The sequence below is a fragment of the Lepus europaeus genome, chromosome 5, assembly GCF_033115175.1.
Source record: "Lepus europaeus isolate LE1 chromosome 5, mLepTim1.pri, whole genome shotgun sequence".
Classification (NCBI taxonomy): domain Eukaryota; kingdom Metazoa; phylum Chordata; class Mammalia; order Lagomorpha; family Leporidae; genus Lepus; species Lepus europaeus.
Window position 1 is genome coordinate 107094649 of NC_084831.1, and position 23824 is coordinate 107118472.

Consider the following 23824-nt stretch of genomic DNA (forward strand, 5'->3'; position numbering starts at 1 on the left):
CTTCTCCAGTTGAATCTCCCAACACTCTTAGCCTGTAGATTGGGTGGACAATTTTAATCTCACATTGAGTAGTTAAAGAAACAGGGTTGGTGAGATCATCACGTACCCAGGGTCAGAAAGCCTTCCAATAATCAAGCCAGGATCCGAATCCAGATTTTCCAGCTGGGATGCAGGGTGTTCCCCACTGTGGTTCTGCAGTTCTGAGCAGACGCCTGTATAAACACGAGCAGAACCTCGGGCGTGAATCGCTTCCACTGTGCAAGTTTGGACGAGAATGTTCCCTGGCAGCTGATCCTTACTAAATCTCTGATGGAGAAGTAAGACTGTTATTCTCTTGGAAGGTGAAATGCAAAAGTGTTAGAGTTTTATTGTGTTTTCGTTTTGGGGTTGGGGCGTGCCATGTCCACAGTTACGAAGGTCCCTGTTCACACACGCAGGTGTTACAGAAGCTTTGACCGCGTGCTTAGCTCTTGGTGCTGCAGGCCAGTGGCTACAGGTCAGCAGCTTTGTAAAAATACAATGATGACTTTCTAGAAGAGGAAATCGAAGATAAAATACAAGCATAAAGGTTTTATAGATTCAATAGACACAAAGTTATTCTGTCAAACTGCTTTTAAAATGTGTAAATACCTACACATTTTAAATACACAGTGGTGGGCTTGGCCCGGGTCTGCCAGCCACGTTGGGAAGACTTCTCTCACCATGCAACGATGCAGTCACGTGTCATGATAGAGTTTGGTTTTTCTCATTTCTGGGGGTTCTTTTAAAAACTTTTTCTATTATTTATTGGAAAGAGAGAGTTCCTATCCACTGGTTCACTCCCTGAATGCCCTCAACACCAGGGCTGGGCCAAGGCAGGAGCCAGGAACACAATCCAGGGCTCCCACGTGGGTGGCAGGAACCCAGTTATTGCAACCATCACTGCTTCTTCCAAGGGTCTGCACTGGCCAAAAGCTGGAATCAGGAGCCAGCGCCAGCGCCAGCGCTGGGAATAGAACCCAAATTCCAATATGGAACCCGAGCATCTTAACCACTAGGCTGAACGCCTGTTCCTGGGGTTTCCTTTAATCTTGCTGGTAAGGAATGGTTGACACAAGACCGGGCTGCTGCCTACAGGCCCTTCTGACTGGAAGCCACGACTCCTGCTGCCGGTCCTGCTGTGTCTCTGGCCTCTGACTTAGGAGGGAGATCCTATCAGGAGGGGACGCACCGTCTGACCCTGTTTTCTTCTGCTACCCTGCTGCCTTGTTTAGCCAATCAAGAAACATTTTTTGCATCTCTAAGATAGAGATTTGCCACTATTCTTTAGTTCCCAGACCATCACCAGAGCTAGCTGTCCAAGTGCTTTAACAAAAAGAGGGAAGCATTAGTCAGGGTTACTCTGGGAAGGAAGCAATGCCCTTCCAGCACACACATCCTGCCTTCCCCTCTCAGATGGTTAAGCACTTGAGCTGCTTAGCACTTGATTGTCACAGTGGCCCCTCTGAGGGAGATGCGAGTAGTCCTGACTTTGAAACGTGTTAAGAAACCTGTTTTCATTCCCATTTTTAGCAAGCAACAGAACTAGGAGTTGAAATTAGGTCTTTTTGATCTCAAAGCACAACATTCCCTATGCCCAGAAAGGAACAAAGTGAGCTTTGACCAAGCCCTACTTTATTGTAGGGGCTCTCCCTCTCCCTCTCCTTTGAATTGTTTATTGTTTTGGCTGAATTGTGCCTCCCCCACCTCCCTAAAATTCACGTATTGAACCCTAGAACGTCACACTGTGATTTTCTTTGGAGATAGGATGAGGTCTTCCATCCACTGGTTTACTCCCCAAATGGCTGCAAGGCCAGAGCTGAGCTGATCAGGAGCCAGGAGCTTCTTCCAGGTCTCCCACGCGGGTGCAGGGGCCCAAGAACTTGGGCCATCGTCTGCTGCTTTCCCAGGCCATAGCAGAGAGCTGGATCGGAACAGGAGCAGCCGGGACTGAAACTGGCGCCCATATCGGATGCCAGCACTGCAGGCTGGGGCTTTAACCCCTGCGCCACAGCACCGGCCCCTGGAGATAGGATCTTTAAAGAGGTAATGCAGTTCAAATGAGGGCCTTAGAGTGGACCCTGATGGGATCTGACTGGTGACAGGAGATCCAGCGTGGGAGGCCCAGAGGAGAGACCCAAGGGATGTGGGCTCCTGGACAAGGTGACCGCCTATGAGCCAGACAGCCCCCAGAAGAAAGCAGACCTGCTGACACAGTGACCTTGGACTACTAGCTTCTGGAACTGTGAGAAAACAGTGGAATGGCAAACTAACACAGACTCCCAACACCCCAGCCAGGTTGGGAGCGTTTTCTGTGGATTCTGCAAATAAGGAAGTTGACTGGGTTATGTGATGTGCCTGAGGTCATGTGCTACACCTGCTCCAACTGAGCTGCACTGGCCTCACCCCAGCTGGTCCTTCGTACATGGAAATGCACAGTAGGCGCTCGACACTCTCAGACACCCCAAGGGGAAACGAAATGAAGCCAGTGAGCAGTGCTAGCAACTGTGCAGTGCTGACCCTCTGCACACGCCCAGCCTCACAGAAATTCAGACAAAAGGCATGTGCGCTGCATGGTGCTCGCTGGAAAGCAAGACACCGTCTTTATGGCATGAATGAGCACATCTGGGAACAAAGAAAAGTTATTTGGAGCATTCAAGAGTAAGTACTTTGGAGCCCCCTGTCTTGCTCTTCCCTTCAAAGAGAAATGCCGTTTTTGAATTGGAATGTAGAATGACTGGCTGTCTCTTTTCCAAATGCTTCATCAAAGCCCCTGTGAATTCCTTTGTCTTGCAGACAGTAGGGATGTGGGTAAGGTTGGCAGGGATGGAGGCGAGCTTGAATAATTGATTCGCTGGGGCAGCTCCAGCGACAAGTACAGGGGTGAGTTGCATGGCAGAAGCGGCTTAGTGCAGAGCAGAGAGCCCATTGTCCGTGGCCTTGTTCCGCACACAGGTGACCTGTGGCTCGGGGACTGCACAGATAGCTCTCCATAAAAGGACCGTAAGGGTAGGATTCAAGTGTGTGATGCTGAGAGCTTTGGACTTCTGGAGCAGTGGAGTCGGGGGAAAGCAGTGCACCCTGTTGGCAGGGGTCTGCCTCGCGGCTCTGCCCTGGCACGAGGGCCCGTGTCCTCTGGCACCCCTTCCAGTCCTGAGTCATCTGTGGTACCTGTGCCATTTCCAGAAGTCCCCTGAACACAGAAGACGAAGCCGCCAGGCAGGGAGGCAAGGAGAAGAGGAGCACACTGCGGTGCTGCCGCCCGTGGGCAGTCCTGAGGCCCTAAGGAGCTCGCTGTGTGCCTTACTTGGTCCATCCTGGAAAGGCAGGGTGACCGAGGGAGAGAGAGAGATCTTCCTTCTGCTGGTGGTTCACTCCCCAAGTCCCTAAACAGCCAGGCCTAGGCAGGCTGAGGCCGGAGCCAGGAACTCCCATCTGGGTCTCCCACGTGGGTAGCAGAGACCCAAGTACTTGAGCCACCACCTGTCGCATCCCAGGGGGCACATTAGCAGGAAGCTGGGTTGGAAGTGGAGGCGGGACTCGATCCCGGCACTCTGATAGGACAGCAGGTGTCCCAGGTACGGCTTAGCCGGCTGCACCACAACGTCCAGCCCGGGGGACAGGGAGTTTGTAAAGGGAACTCCCGGTTACAGAGATGGGCGGCTTATTTTGCCCAGATGCCCTTTAGGTGTCTAAAGTCCTGTCCACGATGGTTCCGGAAGGTGGTGGTGATTAGGAGCAGCTTACAGCTGCCTCTGTGGCTCTCACAGCCGGGTGCGGCCTTAAGAGGACCTTTGCTTAAGAAAAGTGTGCTTCTGTTCTGGTTTCCCTCTCTCCCTGTTAAACCCAAATGTTTCCTCCATCGATGCTCTTCCTGCCCTTTCCCCAACCCCCAAGAAAAGCCCGTGTGGGTACAAGAAGCAAGGAACCAAACTCCCGCCAGTTTGCCGTCGGTGGCGGGAGTCCCATGGCCAGGTAGGGCCAGCCGGTTTGGGCACGTGAGGACTCCTCACCAGCCCAGGCTGGAGGTCCCTGGGCCCTGCGTTGAGTGCGTGGGTTACAAAAGTCAGCAGTGGGCTTACTGCCTAGGTGCCTTGGGCCTCATTCGCCTCATCTGTGAGATGGAGATGACCACGCCCACCTTCCATTTGCTGGGAGGACTTGCTGAGCTAATGCACAGAAAGTAGCTCGGTGCTCCCTGACTTGGAGCCACTGCTAACTGTTGTCACTCGAGTGCAGCACTCCCTCCCCTGTCCCCAGCTGGGTCCGCTCAAGATGGAATGCAGAATGGTGGCAGTTTTCCCAGTGAGGCATTTCAGTGAGAGCTCCTCCAGATATCTGGGTTCTGAGCTGGATTTTGCTTAGAAACAAGAAAGAATCTCCTGAAACTATGATGAAATGAAAAGTATATTCAGGGGCCAGCGCTGTGGCGTAGTGGGTAAAGCCACCGCCTGCAGTGCCGGCGCCCAATATGAGCGCCAATTTGAGTCTCAGCTGCTCCACTTCCCATCCAGCCCTGGCCCAGCTATGGCCTGGGAAAGCAGTAGAAGATGGTCCAAGTCCTTGGACCCCTGCACCCACGAGGGAGACCTGGAGAAAGCTCCTGGCTCTGGCTTCAGATCAGTGCAGCTCTGGCCATTGTGGCCAACGGGGGAGTGGGCCAGCGGATGGAAGACACCCCCCTCCCTCTGCCTCTCTGTAACTCTGCCTTTCAAATAAATCTTAAAAAAAAAAAAAAAGAAAAGAAAAAAGTGCATTTAGCTAGGAGTCTGTTGGACTGGGAGTGACCAGCTCTGTCGCTCATGGACTGCATGATCTTGGGGAGACCTTTGACTGCAGGTTCTTTTTTTTTTTTTCTTTTTAAGATTTATTTATTTGAAAGCAAAATTAGATCTTCCATCTGCTGGTTCATTCCCCAAATGGCTGCAACAGCTGAGACGGGGCCAGACCAAAGCCAGGAGCCAAGAGCTCCATCCAGCTCTCCCATGCGGGTGACAGGGACCATCTTAATGCTGCTTTCCCAGGTGCATTAGCAAGGAACTAGATTGGAAGTAGAGCAGCCAGGACTCGAACCTGTACTCATGGGATGCTGGCGTCACAAGCGGTGGCTTAACCCATTATGTCACAACGCTGGCACCTGACTACTAGGTCCTGTTTTGTCTTTAAACTGTCGACAGGTGCTCTCAGAAGCTTTGAAACAGTATATTTCTTCCAGGCACAGCAAAGCCATCCTCGCCACTGCTTGCCATGCGTCTTTGTTTCTTCTAGCTGTTTTCCAGTGGTTTTTTCCAGCACACAACCATTTTACCCAGAGAACAATAATTATAGACGCTCACATGGGAGTGTGTAGGGCAGAGAGCCTGCTAGGCTTAAAAGAAGTGGGAAACAAAGCGTGGAGAAATCGTTTTGTGTGGGAAGCGCTAAGCCTCCCGGAATACATCCTGGGTGAGACTCATCCTTGACCCCAAGCTCCCCAGATCCCCAAGGACCGTGTGAGACTTCCCGCAGCAGGCTGGCTGGCTTCTCAGGACTTCTCAGTGAGCTGAGCAGCAGGAAGCTACACTCCTGCCTAACGAAGGAATGACCAGAAACACCAAAACCAAGGGCCGGGGGCGTGGTCAAAGCAAAATCTCGCTCAGTGTAGGAGCCTGCCTTCCTGTTGGTGGCGCCAGGCTGTTCTTCCTCACCATTCAAGCTGGGACCCTGGGGCCGCTGGCACCATCCAACTTGCATGGTCTTCGGGCTAAGACAGTCAGAACCTCCTCTGAACTGTCAGTTTCTCTTTGATGCCTTGTACGTTCAGTCAATCACTTCCCAATAAATGGCCCAGGATACATGTGCACTCATCCTCAGAGTCGGCAACCGAGTCCAGCCAAGCAGAATCTGCAAACTCCTAAGAAGGAGCCCTGCCCCCACCTCCACCCCACCCCCTCCACGGCCACACTGGCCTGCAGGGCTAGGCAGAGAGCCTCAGCTTCCAGGTGGGAGAGGAATGGGTGGGTTGGTTCTGGAAAGCAGGGCAAACTAGAGTGCTTCCTTGGCACATTTGCTCTTCGAATGTAGATTTTTATTTATTTTAAAGGTTTATTTTATTGGAAAGGTAGGGTGACAGGTAGAGACTGATCGTTCATCTGCTGGTTCACTTCCTAAAGGGGTACAACAGCTGGGGCTGGGCCAGGCCGAGGCCAGGAACCTGGAACTCCATCCAGGTCTCCCCGGTGGGTGGCAGGGGCCCAAGGACTTGGGCCATCTTCTGCAGCTTTCCAAGGCGCATTAGCAGGGAGCTGGATCAGAAGTGGAGCAGCCTTGGTCCCAGAACGGGCGCTCGGGTATGGAATGCCGGTGTTCCCCGGTGTCCCCCGCAGCGGCTCACCCTGCTGCACCACATTGCCAGCCCCAAATCTAGATTTTAGAATATGAGAGGACACTGGTCCCAAGCTACAGATGACCCACGCCATTGAGAAGCTGAGACATTCGGCCCCTGGACATCTCATCAGCAGACCGCACAGGGCTGCAAAAGGAACTGACGGTATCCTAAGGGTCGTGCCATTTTCTCGCCTTTTTGTCTTTCGGGTTTTATTGAGACATTTAGAACTGATCCTCCACGGCGGCTTGAGCCAGACTGGCCTCCAGGTGGCGCTTCGGCACCGAGATTGGCGGCGGGCGGCCGCTGGCGGCCGCTCAGCCGCGGTTCCTAGCGGATGCCATCAGATAAACGGATTCATGGGAAATCGGGCCTCTCCCCAGCACGACACTAGGAAGGCCTGCCCTTTGTCCCTGCCCAGCCCGGGACTCCGGCGAGGTCAGGGGCGGCGCAGGGTCCTGCCAGGGGATGGGAGAGCGAGACCGGAGCTGCAGGCTCCCCGGCGTTCGGGAGGCCGCTCCCAGGCCTGCAGCCCGCGACGGAGCGACTGAGCACCGCCCTTGGCTGCACCTGCCTGGCCGCCCGCCGAGGTGGAACTTCTCCGCAGCCCGCAGCTCCTCCCTGCCCCCACACCCTGTTCCCACCTTGCGCGGGTCTTCCAGGACTGCAGTACCTGTCAATACCAGCAGAGGGCGACTTACCCCGGGCAGCGGCTGATTTCTATAGTGGTTTCAGGGCTTGGCACCCGGGAGGTGCTAAAAATTACATTTAAGGGAATGCTGAGCACATTTAAGGGGACAGTAAGTGGTGGGGTCCACTCTGTAGGACGTGAGCATGGCTGCACTAGCTGCCGATGCCCTCACACGGGGGTCCAGTAGAAGGCACAGTGTGCAGGAACCTGAAGGGGCCGGCGCTGCAGATCGGGGAAGATACCCCGGGTCAGGCACTGGGGCCCTGGCTGCCTGTCAGGTGGATACTAGAGGATGTGGGTGGACCTGGGGAGCCTTCTCTGAGGCCTTCCTAAAAGGATGGGCAGGGACCTGCATTGTGGCACAGTGGTTACGCCACCACCCACTATGCCAGTATTCCATATAAGTACAAGTTCGCGTCCCGGCTACTCGGCTTCTGATCCACCTCCCTGCTATTGTTCCTGGGAAGGGACTAGAGGATGGCCCAAGTGTCTGGGAAACCTAGCCATTGTGGCTATTTGGGGAGTGAACCAGCAGATGGACGATTCCTCCTCGCCCATCTGTCTCTTCCTTTCTGCCTGTAACTCTTTCAAATAATTTTTTTTTTTAAAAGCATGGGACGGTCAGCACACTGACCATCAAAACCGTTCCATCTTTATCTGACATTAGTGTGTCTTGGATTAAAAACTCTGAGACAGTTTCGTTGTTACCCATCCTATCCTATTCCAATCCATGAGCCGCACTTTGTGTGCCTGGTTTAATGTACATACCACTGGTGATTTAGGATCCTACAATGAGACTGCACAGGCTCCAGCCCCAGCTCCCCTGCTCCCTAGCTGTGTGACGTGGGTCAGCCATTTAACCTCAGTGTGCCTCTGTCTCTCACCTTGTAAGGGACAAGCACAGGCGTGTTTAACTCATGGCATTATTGTAGGGACTTAGAGGGTCACTTCATACAGCTGGGACTGTGCCTGGTCAGAAGGTGGAGGTAAGGGTGTGTCCAGCGGGTGGCTTTGTGGCACCCGGGGCTTGAGAACTGGTCTGTGTTCGCCCCATGGGGGCTCTCGCAGTTTTGTAGAATTCCTTTATTTTAGCTGCCAGGTTCTCAACTTTCACCCACTGGTTAGAGCTTCCTTTATTTTTTCAAAAAAGATTGGTTAATTAATTGATTAATTAATTTGAAAAATAGAGTTAGAAAGAAAGACAAAGATCTTTCATCTGCTGGTTCACTCCCCAAACCAATGGCCTGGGCTAGGTCAGGCTGAAGCCAGGAGCCAGGAGCTTCTTCTAGGTCTCCTATGTGAGTGCAGGGGCCCAAGGACTTGGGCCACCTTCTACTGCTTTCCCTGTCCATAGCCGAGAGCTAGATCGGAAGTGGAGCAGCCAGGACTTGAACCAGCGCCCATATGGGATGCTGGTGACACAGGCAGTGGTTTTGGCCCCTAGATTATAACTTTCTTGAGGTCTAAAGAAAACAGAAAGTGATTCGAAATATTTTTCTGCTGATGGGAGCAGTGGCATCTTTTATGTCATATACAGCCTTTCCTGGTGGCTCTGAGAAGTGTTCAAGGGCTTCCTTCTCTGCAACAGTGCACATAGCAGGTGACTAATAAATGCTTATGGCTGGAAGGGAGGAAGGAGATACTGTCTCAAGGAGGACAACATTCATTAGTACAGAGCGGTGTCTACGGGTGAGGTCCCTATGGAATATGTCCTTGTCCCCTTAGATCCTCTGACTGGGCATGAAAATCACCAAGGAAATGTGATCAGCTCAGAGCAGGAGGGCGGGTGGAGGAGGAGAGGGGGAAACTGGAGCAGCCTGTAATCTACCAGACACATCGGGCTTTCCATCGCACTTGGTTCCACTGGCTCAGGCCAAGTTGGAAACCTTGCAGCTGCCCTAAGACACTCGGGCATCTCCGGTTGCTGCCGGCTTGGAGAGTCACCCTTGAGGGAAGCTTGTTGTTTGTTCTCTGGCCTCTTAGGTGCCCTGCTTTGTGGCTACAGACCTGCCAGCTCACCAGACACCGCTGGGGGTTTCCGCAGGACAGAGATGGCAGGTGCAATGCTCCCAGCTTTGCACCTAGTCAAGCTTTTCTGACCATGGCAATCTTACTCCAATTCTTCTACCAGATTATACTTCTAATAGGTCCTCACTCACAACCCAGCTCCTCCAGCCCGAAAGCCTTGGAGGAGACAGACTGTAACCAGAGATGACTCTGGTGAAGGTTCCTTAAGGGGGTTGAAACTGAAACTCACAGAGCTTTTCTAGTAAACACTCTAGCCATTTAATCAACCAGGTCGTTGGTGGTAAATAGGACTGTCTCAATTGCCTGCCAACTCGATTGCTCGATAAAGCCTGCCTGGGGAATTGTGTCGAGAAGGATTCTGAGTAGCGTATATCCTCACATCTAGGGCTGAAGGCAGGTGCTGGGATCAGCCAGCCATGTCCGTCCCAGGTAGCCCGAGGACAGGGAGGCATGTACCTGCTGCACAGGAGGCTGCTTATTTGTAAGTTGGAAAAGTAAAGATGGTTGAGTGGTCCACTCTGCTGATTCAGTTCAGTCACAGTAGACTTCGAGCGATTCAGCTCTAACACCTGGTGCTAGCTCCGGGAGGAAGGCAAAGAAGGAATTAGGGTGGGGACGGAGGAGTGTGCTGGTTCCACGTCTCTGTAGCACCTTGTCAGAATTCTAAGAGTCAGGTAGAGAGCCGGAGGGCAAGAAAACTTTCTATGTTGTTCCAAGTTGGAGTTCAAGACCTGGGCAGATCCTACAATAGATTCAAGCCATGGGCAGCCAGATGGAAGGGCATGGAGTGTTTCCCAAACTGGGTTCCATGAATCACTTAGTGTCCACAAGATGATAGAGGCAATGGTGGGTAATAAGGGAGTTCTTGGTTATTCAAGTTGGGAAACCTCTCAAAGAAATTCAACAGAATTAACTGTAGCTGTTGGCTGAGGGAGTTATAAAAGAGAAAGGCAAGAACCTATGACAGTAAGAGAAGTCGGTCGGCTCAGATTTGGAAAGGCTGGGGAATTGGTTCTGACCGGGAAGCCCGGAGGAGCTGCTGGTGGGAGAAATGACCCACTCAGCGCTGGTGTTTGGAAAGTACCTGTTGACGACATGGATCAAAGACTGAAGGAAGCAGGGGCTGGGGCTCCAAAGGCTACTCCGGAAGCCGTTCTGTGGGGTGCACACAAGACTTGTGAACAGGCCACCTAGGGCAGCTGCAGTGGGGATGCAGTGGGTTCCGGTCCAAAGCCAGGAGACGTTTCACCAGCAGGACGCCAGGGCCAGCCTGGCGGCGGGCAGCACACACAGCCGTGAAAGGCTGTGCCATCCAGGCCTTCACCACGGCCCTGAGACCAAAGCCAGCAGGGCTGGGGCAGATGGGTGAGATAGGGACTTTGGTTATCCGGATGAAACTCTGGACAGCTCCCAGGCGCTGGTGTGGCTCCTTGGCAGACAAGCGGCCATTGTCTGTCGGGGCCACCCAGCTCCTCGGTCTAAGGCTAGGGGGCAGCTGAGACCTTGCCTGGTTGGTGGCTTTCCACTCACCCTGAACACCAGAACCCTCCCAGGAGCTCAACAAAATGCAGGCTCTCGGTCTCCATTTCCGGAGACTGGATTTCATAGCAGAGCCTGGGAATCCGCATTTTGTGATGTCTCGTGTAGGGTCAAATGTAAGCACTATTTAGACCCCTGACTGCCTTTTATTGGTGAGCAAACTGAGGGCCTGAGGGGAGCAAGGACTTGCCCAGGGTCACAGTGACAAGGGCACCAGTCGGCGACGGTGCTGGGACCAGGAGCCTGTGCCTGGGGCCCCTCCAGTGTGCTGGGAGCTAATGGTTGCTCCTATGGCTCAGCTCCAGGCTGAGGGTTACACACTGACTAAGCAGTTCAGAAACTTTTTCCTGTGCCCACCCTGTGAGCCCAGCCAGGAGATGTGCTGTGTTGGGTGTAGGATGCACAAGAGAGAGGGCCAGGGTAAACCAACAGTGGTTCTAAGAGCGCACGTGTAGTGCAGCCCAGCCAGGGCGCCAAGACTGCACCTGTGAAACTCATAAGCCTCACAGAGCACACCTGACATCAGTATCACCCCCATTGTGCAAAGGGAGGAAATCCAGGCGCAGCGAGGTGCAGAGGGAACCATTCCCCTGGCCCCAGGGGCCCGCTGAGCTGCCACTTCCCTCACGCCATGCCCTCAGAGCTGGCCTCTTGCTCTCCCTCCTCTCTGGGAGCCTTCACTACTGAGTGGCGTGGGAGTTTGGCTCCTGGGTCTTCCCTGAGCTGAGCCGGCAGGGCTGGTGGGCAGCTGGCAGTGTGTGCCAGGGTCCTGCCGTGCCAGCAGGCTGAGTGGGGCCAGTGGGACAGCCAGGCAGGCCAGGGAGGGATGCTGCTGCCCTTGCCAGCCCCACCTTGCTACTAGAGAGCTGGGCATTTTCACATATGTAATGGGCAAGGGCAGCACTGCAGGGTTGTGGGTTTGTTTTTTTTAAGATTTATTTATTTGAAAGGCAAAATTAGAGAGAGAGAGAGCGCTTTCATCTGCTGGTTCACTCCCCAAACGACTGCAATGGCCAAGGCTGAGGAGCCTGGAGCTCCATCCAGGTCTCCCATGTGGGTGCAGGGGTCCAAGCACTTGGCCCATCTTCTGGCTGCTTTCCCAGGCACATTAGCAGGGAGCTGGATGGGAAGTGGAGCAGCCAGGACTCGAACTAGCACTCATATGGGATGCCAGCATCATGGGTAGCAGCCTACCTAGCTGTGCCACAATGCCAGCTCGGAGTTGTGGGATTTTCAGGAAGCTTTTGGTGATGGTGGACATAGGTGAGGCACAGTGACACAGGTGAAGCCATATTCAATCTGTCACTCAAGGACCTTGATTGGTTAGCACTCACTTGACAAAAAGCCCCCCTTGAGTTTGGTAGACAAGTTTTTCTCTCCTCGAGGGCCCGGCAGTGAGTTCTCTGGGCTGTGTTTCTACTTTGCAGTGGCTGCTAGGAAGCTCAGGATTCTCTGTTGCTAAGGTGACCGCTCCATCTGATTTTGAGTTCTCTTGATAGAACAAGTTTCCCTGTCTTTAGTTTTCTCTCTGGCTTTAATGGCTATTAACCTCCAACCCAATTTTAACCCAATACTATGTACTTTTAATTTTCAGTCCCCTCAAACAAGCAGAAAATAAAGGACTTAAATTTCTTTGTTTCTGTACAATGCGCTGGATCAAAAGTGGAGCAGCCAGGGCTTGAACCAGCACCATATAGGATGCTGGTATTACAGGCAGTGGTTTAACCCACTGTGCCAAAGTGCTAGCCTCTGGAAGTTTTTCTAAAGGATTTTATTTATTTATTTGAGAGGTAGAATTATAGATAGTGAGAGAGAGAGAGAGAGAGAGAGAGAGAGAGAGAGAGAGAGAGAGAAAGGTCGGTCTTCCTTCCGTTGGTTCACTCCCCAATTGGCCGCAATGGCTGGAGCTGCGCTGATCTGAAGCCAGGAGCCAGAAGCCAGGTACTTCTTCCTGGTCTCCCATGCAGGTACAGGGGCGCAAGCACTTGGGCCATCTTCTACTGCTATCCCAGGCCATAGCAGAGAGCTGGATTGGAAGAGGAGCAGGCGGGACTAGAACCGGCACTCATATGGGATGCTGGCGCCAAAGGCGGAGAATTAACCTGTGCCACGGTGCCGGTCACTGGAACAGTTTTTATCAGGAGACATCTGGGGACATTTTTGGTTGTCACAGTGGAGAACTGCTCACTGGGGCATTGCTAAACACCCTTCAATGCCCAAATCAGCCACCGAAACAAAGAATTCTCTGACCCTGCATGTCAACAGGGCCACAGGAACCCTACAACATGCCAGCCACTTATCACTCATTGCTTTAGGGGCTGGTGTTGTGGCCCAGCGGGTTAAGCCACCACCTGTGACAGTGGCATCCCATATGACCACCAGTTTGAGTCCCAGCTCTTCTACTTCCAATCCAGCTCCCTGCTAATGCACCGGGCAAGGCAATGGAGGATGGCCCCAGTGCCTGGGCCCCTGCCACTCATGTGGGAGACCCAGATGGGGTTCTTGGCTCCTGGCTTTGGCATGGTCCAGCCCTGATTATTGGGGCCACTTGGGGAGTGAACCAGTGGATGGAAGATCACTCTGTCTCCCTCTCTCTCTGTCACTGTGCCTTTCAAATAAAAGAATGGAATCTCTTTAGGCTTGCTTTAGCCTGGTTTCCTGTCCCTTATCTGTTTGGATGACTGGGCACAGCTCAGAGTGGGCTGGGTGGTTGTGTCCATAGCAGTGCATCCTGCCTAAGGAAGCACACACCCTGGTGCTCCCGGAGCCTGGCAGGGGGACGCCTTGTGGGAAAAGATGGCTGTGAGCAGGAAGCAAGATGCAGAAGCCACCCATTGTCACTGCTGGGTGGAAGAAAGGCAGGGACTGCAGAAGGAGCTTGCAGGCTTACGTCAGGGTGAGTGTGCCATCCCTTGAGTAGAACCATCCAGAAAGCCCTGGGTCATTGAAGCCTCAGACCCCAAGTGCTTCATGTGCCCCCATGCACTGGCTGCTCCCACTCTGTGCCCATGGCACCTCTGCTCCCAGCTTCCCAGACACTAACCCTGCCCTATCTGGTCTTTGTCTGTGGATTCCTTCCTCCGCACCCCTCCACCACACCTGGACCCCCACTTGCCCTGTCGCCCTCCAGCGCCCGGCACACTGCTGGTGCCATGTGAGTAAGTGGCAGCCGAACGCTGTGAGTGCAGCCTTTGTGCGCTGCTACAAAGCTCCTCCTAGAGCTGGCAGCCTGGCCACCCCTTTTGGAAGGCTGTGCTATGGAAAAACCCTGCAGGGGAACAGGCAGGGCTGGGCTGGTGGATGTGGGAACTCGGGAGTCGAGCATGGAGCCCAGCGCAGGCTGGCATCACATGTGTCTCCGTGGTGGTGCCTGGTGCGGAGCTGGGCAGGCATGGGGCTGGCTGGCAGCCGTGATTTGCTCTAAACACATCACTGCTCTGCCCTGCTGTCCATCTGGACAGACAGAAACCACTTCTCCCAGTGGGCCGAGGGGGCGGCCGCAGCCTGCTCCGGGCAGAGGCGGGACACACGCAGCAGGGCGCGCCATGCAGGTGCTGGGACAGTGGTCACCCCTGCCCTCGCCGTAGGCTTGTCTCACCCTCTCCCAAGCATGCGCACTCTAGGCTCTGTGGTCCTTGAGGAGGGGCTGTTGGTCAGTTAAGTAGATTGATTAACGGCCCACCACGTGCATATTGGCCAAGCGTTGTAGACACCACAGCTAATGTGAGAGACTTAACAGGGAGCCGGGATTCTGAGCGAGCAACTGTGAGTGGAAGTCTGCAGCGAGTTCTAACTATTTACTAAGGACTGCAGGAATGCTAGGAATTCCATGGATCTAATTTCCATTTGGAAGCCACATTTGGGTCCCATTCCTCGAGGCTGATCCTACCCAGAGGCCAGGTGGCGGCTCTGGCCAAGGGCTGATCTGATAAAGAATGCAGGCACGTGGGCCAGTGTCCTACGTAGTGACCTGTTACAATGCATGGGTAGGCAGAAGAGCCTTGCAATTGCCCAAAGATCTATTTTGTCTTTCCTGCTTTGGTTGTTGGTGTTACTGGGTCTCATGCTCAGGAAAATAAGAATAACAGCAGCCAATCCCAGACCAGAAACTGCCACAGCCGGAGCAGGTGTCAGGCCCCCTGACATGGCCGCTGATGACAATGCCTGCAACAGCTGAGGGAGCATAAGGGGAGGAGCGTGTCCCCTGCCCCGTAAAGAAGCTATGAGCTTTGGAGAACCCCTAGCCCAGCATACCCAGGCACCAGGACTAGGACACTGGTGACAGGAAGAACATTTTTTAAAACAAACCTTTTTTTTTTTTTTTAAGATTTATTTATTTGAAAGGCAGAGTTACAGAGAGGCAGAGGCAGAGAGAGGGAGAGTGGTCTTCCATCCACTGGTTCACTCTCCAGAAGGCCGCAACGGTCAGAGCTGTGCCAATCTAAAGCCAGGAGCCAGGAGCTTCTTCTGGGTCTCCCATGCGGTGCAGGGGCCCCAGTCCGTGGGCCATCTTCTACTGCTTTCCCAAGTACATTAGCAGAGAACTGGATCAGAAGTGGAGAAGCCAGAACTTGAACTGGCACCCATATGGGATGCCGGCACTGCAAGTGGCTGTTTTACCCACTATGCCATAGTGCTGGCCCCAGGAAGAACATTTTTTAAAAGGTTTACTTTCACCAATTTGAAAGGCAAAGAGAGGGAGATCTTCTATCCACTGTTTTACTCCCCAAATGCCTATAACAGCCAGGGCTGAGCCAGGCTAAATTCAGGAACTCAGAACCCCCATCTGGGTCTCCCACATGTGTGGCAGGGGTCCAGGCACTTGAGCCATTATCTGTTGCCTCCCAGGATGCATCAGTAGGAAACTGGATCAGAAGTGGAGTGGCTCAGACTTGAACCAGCACTTCAACATGGAATATGGGCATCTCAGGCAGTAGCTTGACCCTCTGCACCACACTCTCTGGCTGTTGAGAGTAATGTTGCTATGAGCATTGCCATAGAGGTTTTTGTATGAACATATGTCATCATTTCCGTTGGGAACATGCCTAGGAGTGGAATTGCCAGGCTGTGTGGGATCATTGGAGTTCTTGATTACAAATGGCCAAAATGTCTCTGGCTCTCTTACAACAAGGAAATTTGTTGGCAAGATAGTAGCTTTCCAGCATCTATAAGAGAGATGCTAAGGGGCTGGACCTGGAAAATGGGGCCAGAGGGGTGAGCAGATAAGTGGGAAGCAATGGAGCTGCAGGGGTGGGGGAGGGTGATCCCTCCCTAAAGTGTCCCAGCTGACACCCCTATATCAAAGGTTAATAATCATCATCTTAGTCCCATGACACGGAACTTTCAGACTGGAGACCCAAGATGCCAGATGGACGGTCCATTGTTAGGCTTAGGCTGCATGAATTGTGGGCAGCTGTGGGGAAACACGATAGGACCAAAAGACTCTGATCTGATCTAACAGGCTTGTCACCACGGCGCCAGCTTGCCTCTATTCGCTTTTGCTGATGGAGTAGTGAATTACAGTTAGAGACGAAAGGAGGGATACAAGTTTTCTGAAGTACATTCCAAGGGCGGAGCGGGCCAGTGGCGAGGGCGGGTGGCCCTCTTCTTCCCTGGCGTGGGGCTTTATCCCTAACACGTGATTGGCGGTGACTGGCGATGTGGCCGGGATGCTTAGGATGGACATTTCTGTTTGACATCCGGGAGTTGCATACCTTGAGCTCTCGGTGCGGGTGGCGTCCCAGCATTCATTGGGAATGCCCACTTGGGGTGGGCAGTGGGTGGTGGCAGGGGTGGGCAAAACCGCAATGCTAATTATCAGGGTCCCGCTGACGTCCGACTGGTTCTCACTGCGCATGTGCCATAAACTAGACTCTGCTGGTTTGGCTGAGTTCCGTTTTGTCAGAACACTTGAACCAGGAAAACAACTGCGAAGTGGGAGGCTTGGGGAGGGGTCCCTGGCCCCTCCCTGGTTGCTGGTGCCTCACTACCTCACTGAGGTAGTCTGGAACTGAGGCCTGGCTCGGGGCAGGACACCTCCTGGAACAGGGGTCTTATGACCTGAAATCAAACAGCGTAGGCCGGAGCATGTCTCGTGGCCAACTCTTACACAGAAGCACGGGGGAAGGTTGTGAGGGCCACGGTTAGGCTGTATGGCTGGCTCTGGGGGAGAAGCCTTGTTCTGGGATCCGCCCTGGGGAAGGCGAGCTCTACTTTCTGTGGCTTGCCTTGGAGGAGGAGGGTGAGACACAGGAGAGCAGGAGAAGGGCGGGGAGAAGCTTTGCTTCTGAGGCCTTCACTTTGCGGGTACCATTTTCTGAGCCCCAACCTGGGCACCCCCTAGAAATGCCCGGGGCTGTTTTCTGTTGCAGCTTGCCCTTCCGGCACTCACCCAAGATTCAAAGTCTAGGAGAGGGGCGCTGGTGCTGTGGCACCGGCATCCCATATGGGCGCTGATTCTGGTCCCGGCTGCTCCACTTCCAATCCAGCTCTCTGCTATGGCCTGGGAAAGCAGTAGAAGATGGCCCAAGTCCTTGGGCTCCTGCACCCACATGGGGGACCCAGAAGAAACTCCTGGCTCCTGGCTTTGGATCGGTGCAGCTCCGGCCGTTGCGGCCATCTGGGGAGTGAACCAGTGGATGGAAGACCTATTTGTGTCTCTCTCTCTGTCTGTAACTACCTCTCAAATAGATAAATAAAATCTTAAAAAACAAAACAAAACAAAAAACAAAGTCCAGGAGAAGATCTCCAACTGGCCAAGTCTTGGGTACACATCTCCCCCTGCCTGCTTCCACTAGCTCTGTGCAATGAGGGGAACGTTCTGGCCACTTTGGCCCCGTGGCACAAAGAAGACGTCCCGCAACGGGCAGCTTCCCCAAGGGGAATGACGGCTGCAGCGAAGCTGGAACTGGGGGCAGTGCTGGATGCCCAACCACAGGACTCACATCTCCTACAGCAGGGCCAGACTAGGAGGGGTAGCTAGCAGGGAACAGAGCCAGTGCCTGAAGTTGATGCTGGAGCCACCCAGCCTCTGGATCTCCAGCTCCGTGGAGCTGTGTGGCTGGGAGTTGCTGCTGCCTGCAGCCGAACACAGCCTGATGGAGGCGGTGGGGACTGCACAGGCAAGGCCATCCAAAGACCTGGCTCCCGGCTCCACTTCTGCCAGGTGCCTCTTAGCCAAGCCATTTGGTTTGTCTTTCTTTTTTAGTCTTGAGTTTATTTTGTTTTATTTTTTAATTTATTTTTAAAAAAGATTTGTTCATATGCAAGAGTTACAGAGAGAGAGAGAGAGAGAGAGAGGTAAGTTCACTGGTTCACTCCTTAAATGGCTACAACGGCTGGGACTAGGTCAGGTGGAAGCCAGGGTCTCCAATTGGGGTGGCAGGGACCCAAGTACCTGAGCTGTCCCCCACTGCCTTGCCATGTGCATTAGCAGGGAGCTGAATTGAAAGTGGAGCAGCCAAGACTCAAACCAGCACTCATGGGATGCTGGCATTGCAGGTGGCAGCTTAACCCACAGTATGGCAACAATGGCCTTGTGTTAATTTTATTTAATTTGAGTGTTCTGAGTCACTTGTGTGCCATGTACCAATGCATATGTATACTTGGAAATACAGATTAAAAAAAGATCTTACAGCTTTCACTTCAAAATTTTAACCTTAGGAAAGGTACAATAATCAAATGGGCTGAGGAGAAAATTCAGACGAGTGGACTTTCAGGTTGGTTCCTGTTTCTTAGCTGGACTGAGGAACAAGCAACTTGATGCCAAAGAGAGCAGAGCTTCAGACCTGAGCGGATCCTGGGCTCTGTGAGGAAGACAGGGAACCCTTAGAGGGAGTCAGGGTGACTTTCCTGTGTTATTTCAGGAGTCCCATGATCATGGAAGGAAGGAAGGAAGGAAGGAAGGAAGGAAGGAAGGGTGGAGGCAAATGGAGAAATCAGGTCCCGGGCCTACGTTGTAGTACAGTGGGTTAAGCCAATGGCTTTGAGCTGGCATCCCATGAGTGCCAGTTCGAGTCCTGGCTGCTCCACTTCCAGTTGAGCTCCCTGCTAATGCACCTGGGAAGGCAGTGGAAGACAGCCCCAGACCTTGGGCCTCTACCACCCACCCATATGGGAGACCCGGATGGAATCCTAGACTCCTGGCTTCGGCCTGGCCCTGCCCTAACCGTTGCGGCCATTTGGGGAGTGAACCAGTGGATGGAACTCTCTCTTTCCCTGTGTGTCTTCCCCTCTCCCCTCCCTATAACTCTTCCAAATAAATAAATAAATCTTACCAAAAATCAGGTTTCAGAAAGGAAAGAAGAAAAAAAAAAACTTCAGAGATACAATCTGAATATCAGCTTGAATAAGCTGACTTCTGATTATAGAGCCCTTACAAGTCTGTGGTAGGAAAAATGTCTCACCTTCATCAGGCACATACTTACAAATACATAGAAGTAGATCTGACAGTTTTCAATGAAAACATTTAGTCTGTGGACTAAATGTTGGGCAAAGGCATTTCCACAGCAGTGGGTCCCTGAAACAAAAGCCTTTTTCCTTTATTCTTTGAGAGAATCCTCTCCCTGAGGGGTGCCTTTCAAGAGCTGTGGTTGTTTCTTAAAGACTAAGCAGAGATTTACATCTCAAAAAGTACAGAGGGTTCCCGTAAGTTTTCCCTAAAAAGATGAGAGGAGTTTTTTGGGGTGTGGGGAGGGCATATTCATCCACTAGAGGTCTAAGGAATCGCTGTGTGGGTTTTCCTTGCCTTTACTTAAAGGCAGGCAGTCTCTTTCTAGTTTCTTGATTTTTTTTTTTTAAAAAAATTTATTTATTTATTTTTGAAAGGTTGAGCATCATAGAGAGTGGAAGAGACAGAGGGAGAAAACAAGAGAGAAAATTTCCATCTGCTGGTTCACTCCTCAGCTGGCTGCAACAGCTAGGGCTAGGCCAGGCAGAAACCAGGAGCTAAGAACTCCACCCAGGTCTCCCACGCAGCTGCAGGGGCCCAAGCACTTGGACCATCCTCCGCTGCCTCCCAGGTGCAGGAGCAGGAAGCTGGATCAGAAGCAGGGAGCAATGTGTGATGTGGGCCTCCCAAGAGGTGGCTTAACCCACTACACCACAACTCCAGCCCAACCTTCTGATTTTTAAAAACACTATCTGCAAGCATTCTGGGCTTTAACCTATTTTTAGAGATATATTTCTGTTTTTTTGTAAAGACTCAATTTTCAAGACAAAGACAGTTGCATTGAATCCCCTAAGAACTGATGGATAGCTAGGTGCTGGCCAGCCAGTTCAGCTGTGTGGTATGTAATCTGTTCTATCAGGGAGCAGATTTCCAATAAGATGGAAATCAAAAGAGTTCTCTGTTTCACATTGGCCACCCAGGAAGCCAGTTGAGGCCTACTGAGTCTGAGAATAAAGTTTACCTGAGCCAAAGTGAAGATGACCACCTGGAAACGCATCTTTGAGCTGCTCAGATCAGGTGCTCCAAACGGCACACCAGGGCAGATGGTGCGGTACAGTGGTGGCAATGCTGCTTGGGATGGCTGCATGCGGGAGGGAGCGCCTGGGTTCAAGTCCCCCCTTGGCTCTCAGTGCCAGTAATGCACACCCTGGGTGGCAGCAGTGATGGTCCAAGTGCTTGGGTTCCTGCCACCCACATGGGAGACCCAGACTGAGGTCCTGGCTCCTGGCTTTGGCCTGATGCAGCACCAGCTGTTGCAGGCATTTGGGGCGTGAATCAGCACCTGGAAGATTCTCTGTCTGTATGTCTGTTGCTTCGCCTTTCAGCAGGGAGGGCAGGAGGATATTCCTGGAAACATGGAATTAAAATATAAATTCACTTTTAAAAAATGGTATCTGAGCAGTTTGAGTATATAGACAGTTTTGTTTTTGTTTTTGTTTTTGTTTTTTTTAATGGAGGGACAGAGAGGGTGACCGCAAATTGCTTGTTACAATTGCATTGGTTGACAGGAATAGCACAAGCTGCTGATGGCTCTTGCTTACTTCACTCTGTACATTCCAGGAAAAGGAGTGGAGGCACAGAACAAGCTCTGTGTGTGAATTGCTTACAGACTGAATGGCATCAGCTGATTGGCAAGGATTAGCCAGTACTTTAGGATCTTACATGACTTGGGGCCTATGGGCTCCTCCCCCGCCCTCGTTAGTGATTTTCAGTAGGCCTCCATCTTACCTGGTTCTAAATTCCTTTCTCAGTCTTTAATAAGCTTTAATAAACTGATTGCTTCCTTTCTGAGTATGTGGTTCCGTTTGACTCAGGAGAGAAAGTAAAGCAAACAAATAACAGATTTCCTATCGTGCTACAAGAATCAGCCAACATGCTCAGCCCTGGGTATACCTGGCACAAGACTCAAGGCACAAATATAATTCAAATTAATCCTTACTCAACAGCAAAGCTCAAACTATTAAACAAGATCCAGATAACTTCCAAAGGTAGGTCAAAAGAAAATAATTTTGACTAGTTGCAAATGGGGTGCAATCCCACATGTATGTTTGGCCATGTTTCTTGGGGTTCCCAACCTTTCATTGGCTATGTTCACACAAAGGTCTAACAGCCATGTACTCCTGCTGGATAGAAAGTAGGTGACACAAGCTGTTATTGAGAGGCAGAAGGGTTACTAAGTCAGGAGAAACACAAATACAAAGTCAAACCAGAAAATTCACAGTAATTCTTACCAACGCATCTCTCCTGAGTCCAAGAGAGTCACTCAAGGAATTGGAACTGGATTCAGAGGAGGGGAGCTTTAAGTCAAGGCCCCAGGAAGATCTTAAAAAAAAAAAAAACTTCTATGTAAAGGATGTTAACTTTGTTCAAAACGCAATTCCTGCCTTTAAATCTTGTCAAAGAAGTCTTTTACAGCTATTCATTTATTTCCTTAGTATCTTTTCAAGTTACCGATGAGTCAGCTGTTTAAGATAAGAGAGCTCTCTCCACATTTTCTCTTTTAAGTATAGAAGTCTTACTAATTCAAAAGATCCAGTGTCTAGCCAGTAAGAATTAAGGTCCACTCTGGTGTATTTAGCAAGACGGTGTAGCCCCTTTTAAGATCCAGAGCACCCCAGTAACAGCGTACAGAGGAAAGCTTTGCTACGGGTAGAAGCAGGCAATCAGAAGCTGTCTGTAGGGTGAAGAGAGGGTCACAGATGGGAACCCCCCCAAACTCCAGAGTCATGCTTCACCCAATGACCTCATCATGAAATGACATGAATAGAAACGAGAGGCCTCGTGAAGAGGGTGCAGGATGGACGCCCTCGTGTTCCCTAAAATCTCACTCTCAGACACAGGGTGAAGACCGTCCCCCCCCCCCGTTAAGGATCATGTTAGTGCACGGGCGATCTTCAGTCTTCCCAGGGCCCTGTGAGCATGCGGACAGGTGAACAGTGAGGGGGGTGCATCCAGTCGCAGACCTGTTCATCTGGGATACCAGACGTGCCTTCCTGGGACTGGATTTTCCCAGCACTCACCAGGCAACAGGAATTGAGATGACAAAGGGCCCTCAAGGATGGCACAGACTCTCCTGAATGCTTGGCACCTTCGGGTGGGGAGGTCCACACGTCTCTGGCCCCAAGCCCTTTCAGATGGGCTCCCACTCTTGGTTGGTGATGACCAAGAGCGACTTCAAGGACAGGAGAGGAGCGAGGAACCTCACTTGGTTTTTGTTTGAGAGACCCAGGGCCAAGTTTTGTGTGAGGAACCGCAGGCTGGCCATCTGTGAGAACCTCCTCATCTACATAGTTTGCAGCAATCGGTCGACTACAAGGCCTACGAAAACAACCAGGTGAAACAGTTGAAATGGACTGCATAAACAACTAGGAAGAACCCAGGTGAAACAGATGGACTTTCAACCTGAGGCTATATGCGCCCTTTCATCTGATTGGACAATATCAGCATAAAGGGACATTGGGATCTGGGCGGGGGGCACGGCCGCTATTGCTGACGTCCGCTATTGTTGGCGGCCGCTGCTGCCGCAGCGGCCCCTCCTCTTCTTTTCTTCTCTTCCCCACTTTCCTTTTACCCCCACAAGTAAAAGTTCCTTGAGAACTGATGAACAGTGACCGTGTCATGACTATGTTGGACCCTCGCTGGCGAGGGTCCGACATTTTGTTTAAAGAGATGCTGTCGTGGTGAGAACCTCAAAACTGCTGCATCGCCGGAGCAGCCTTGAGCAAAGAGCTCCTAGGGGCTTTAGGCCCACGCTGTATGATACAGAACCCCTTCACGACACCTGACAGGGAAAGGCAAAGGACAAAGGAACACGGCCTACGTCTGGGAGGAAGTGGGAAGACGATGAGTACTCAAACCAAAATATAGCAGAGCTGGGGCCGACACTGTGGCTAGTGAGTAAAGCCGGCGCCTGCAGTGCCAGCATCCCATTTATGCACTGATTTGAGTCCTAGCTGCTCCACTTCCGATCCAGCTCTCTGCTATGGCCTGGGGGAAAGCAATAGAAGATGGCTCAAGTCCTTGGGCCCCTGCACCCACCTGGGAGACCTGGAAGAAGCAACTGGCTCCTGGGTTCGGATCGGCACATGTCCAGCTGTTGTGGCAATCTGGGGAGTGAACCAGTAGATGGAGGACCTCTCTCTGCCTGTGCTTCTCTGTAATTCTGCCTTTCAAATAGATAAATAAATCTTTAAAAATATATACATATAAGTATCAGGGCCGGCGCCGCGGCTCACTAGGCTAATCCTCCGCCTTGCGGCGCCGGCACACCGGGTTCTAGTCCTGGTCGGGATGCCGGATTCTGTCCCGGTTGCTCTTCCAGGCCAGCTCTCTGCTGTGGCCAGGGAGTGCAGTGGAGGATGGCCCAAGTCCTTGGGCCCTGCACCTGCATGGGAGACCAGGAGAAGCACCTGGCTCCTGCCATCGGATCAGTGCGGTGCGCCGGCCGCAGCGCGCCGGCCGCAGCGGCCATTGGAGGGTGAACCAACGGCAAAGGAAGACCTTTCTCTCTGTCTCTCTCTCTCACTATCTACTCTGCCTGTCAAAAAAAAAAAAAAAAATATATATATATATACATATAAGTATCAGAGCCATTATCCTTAGGACAAACCCAAGTCACTCCAATGCTTTTCTCCCATTAATCTAAACTAGGGACAGAAATAGAGAAGTAGAGTTTTTTTACCTTCTATTGGACTGGCTTGCACAGAGTTGATTTTAGCCAGCGCTGGGTTGTCAG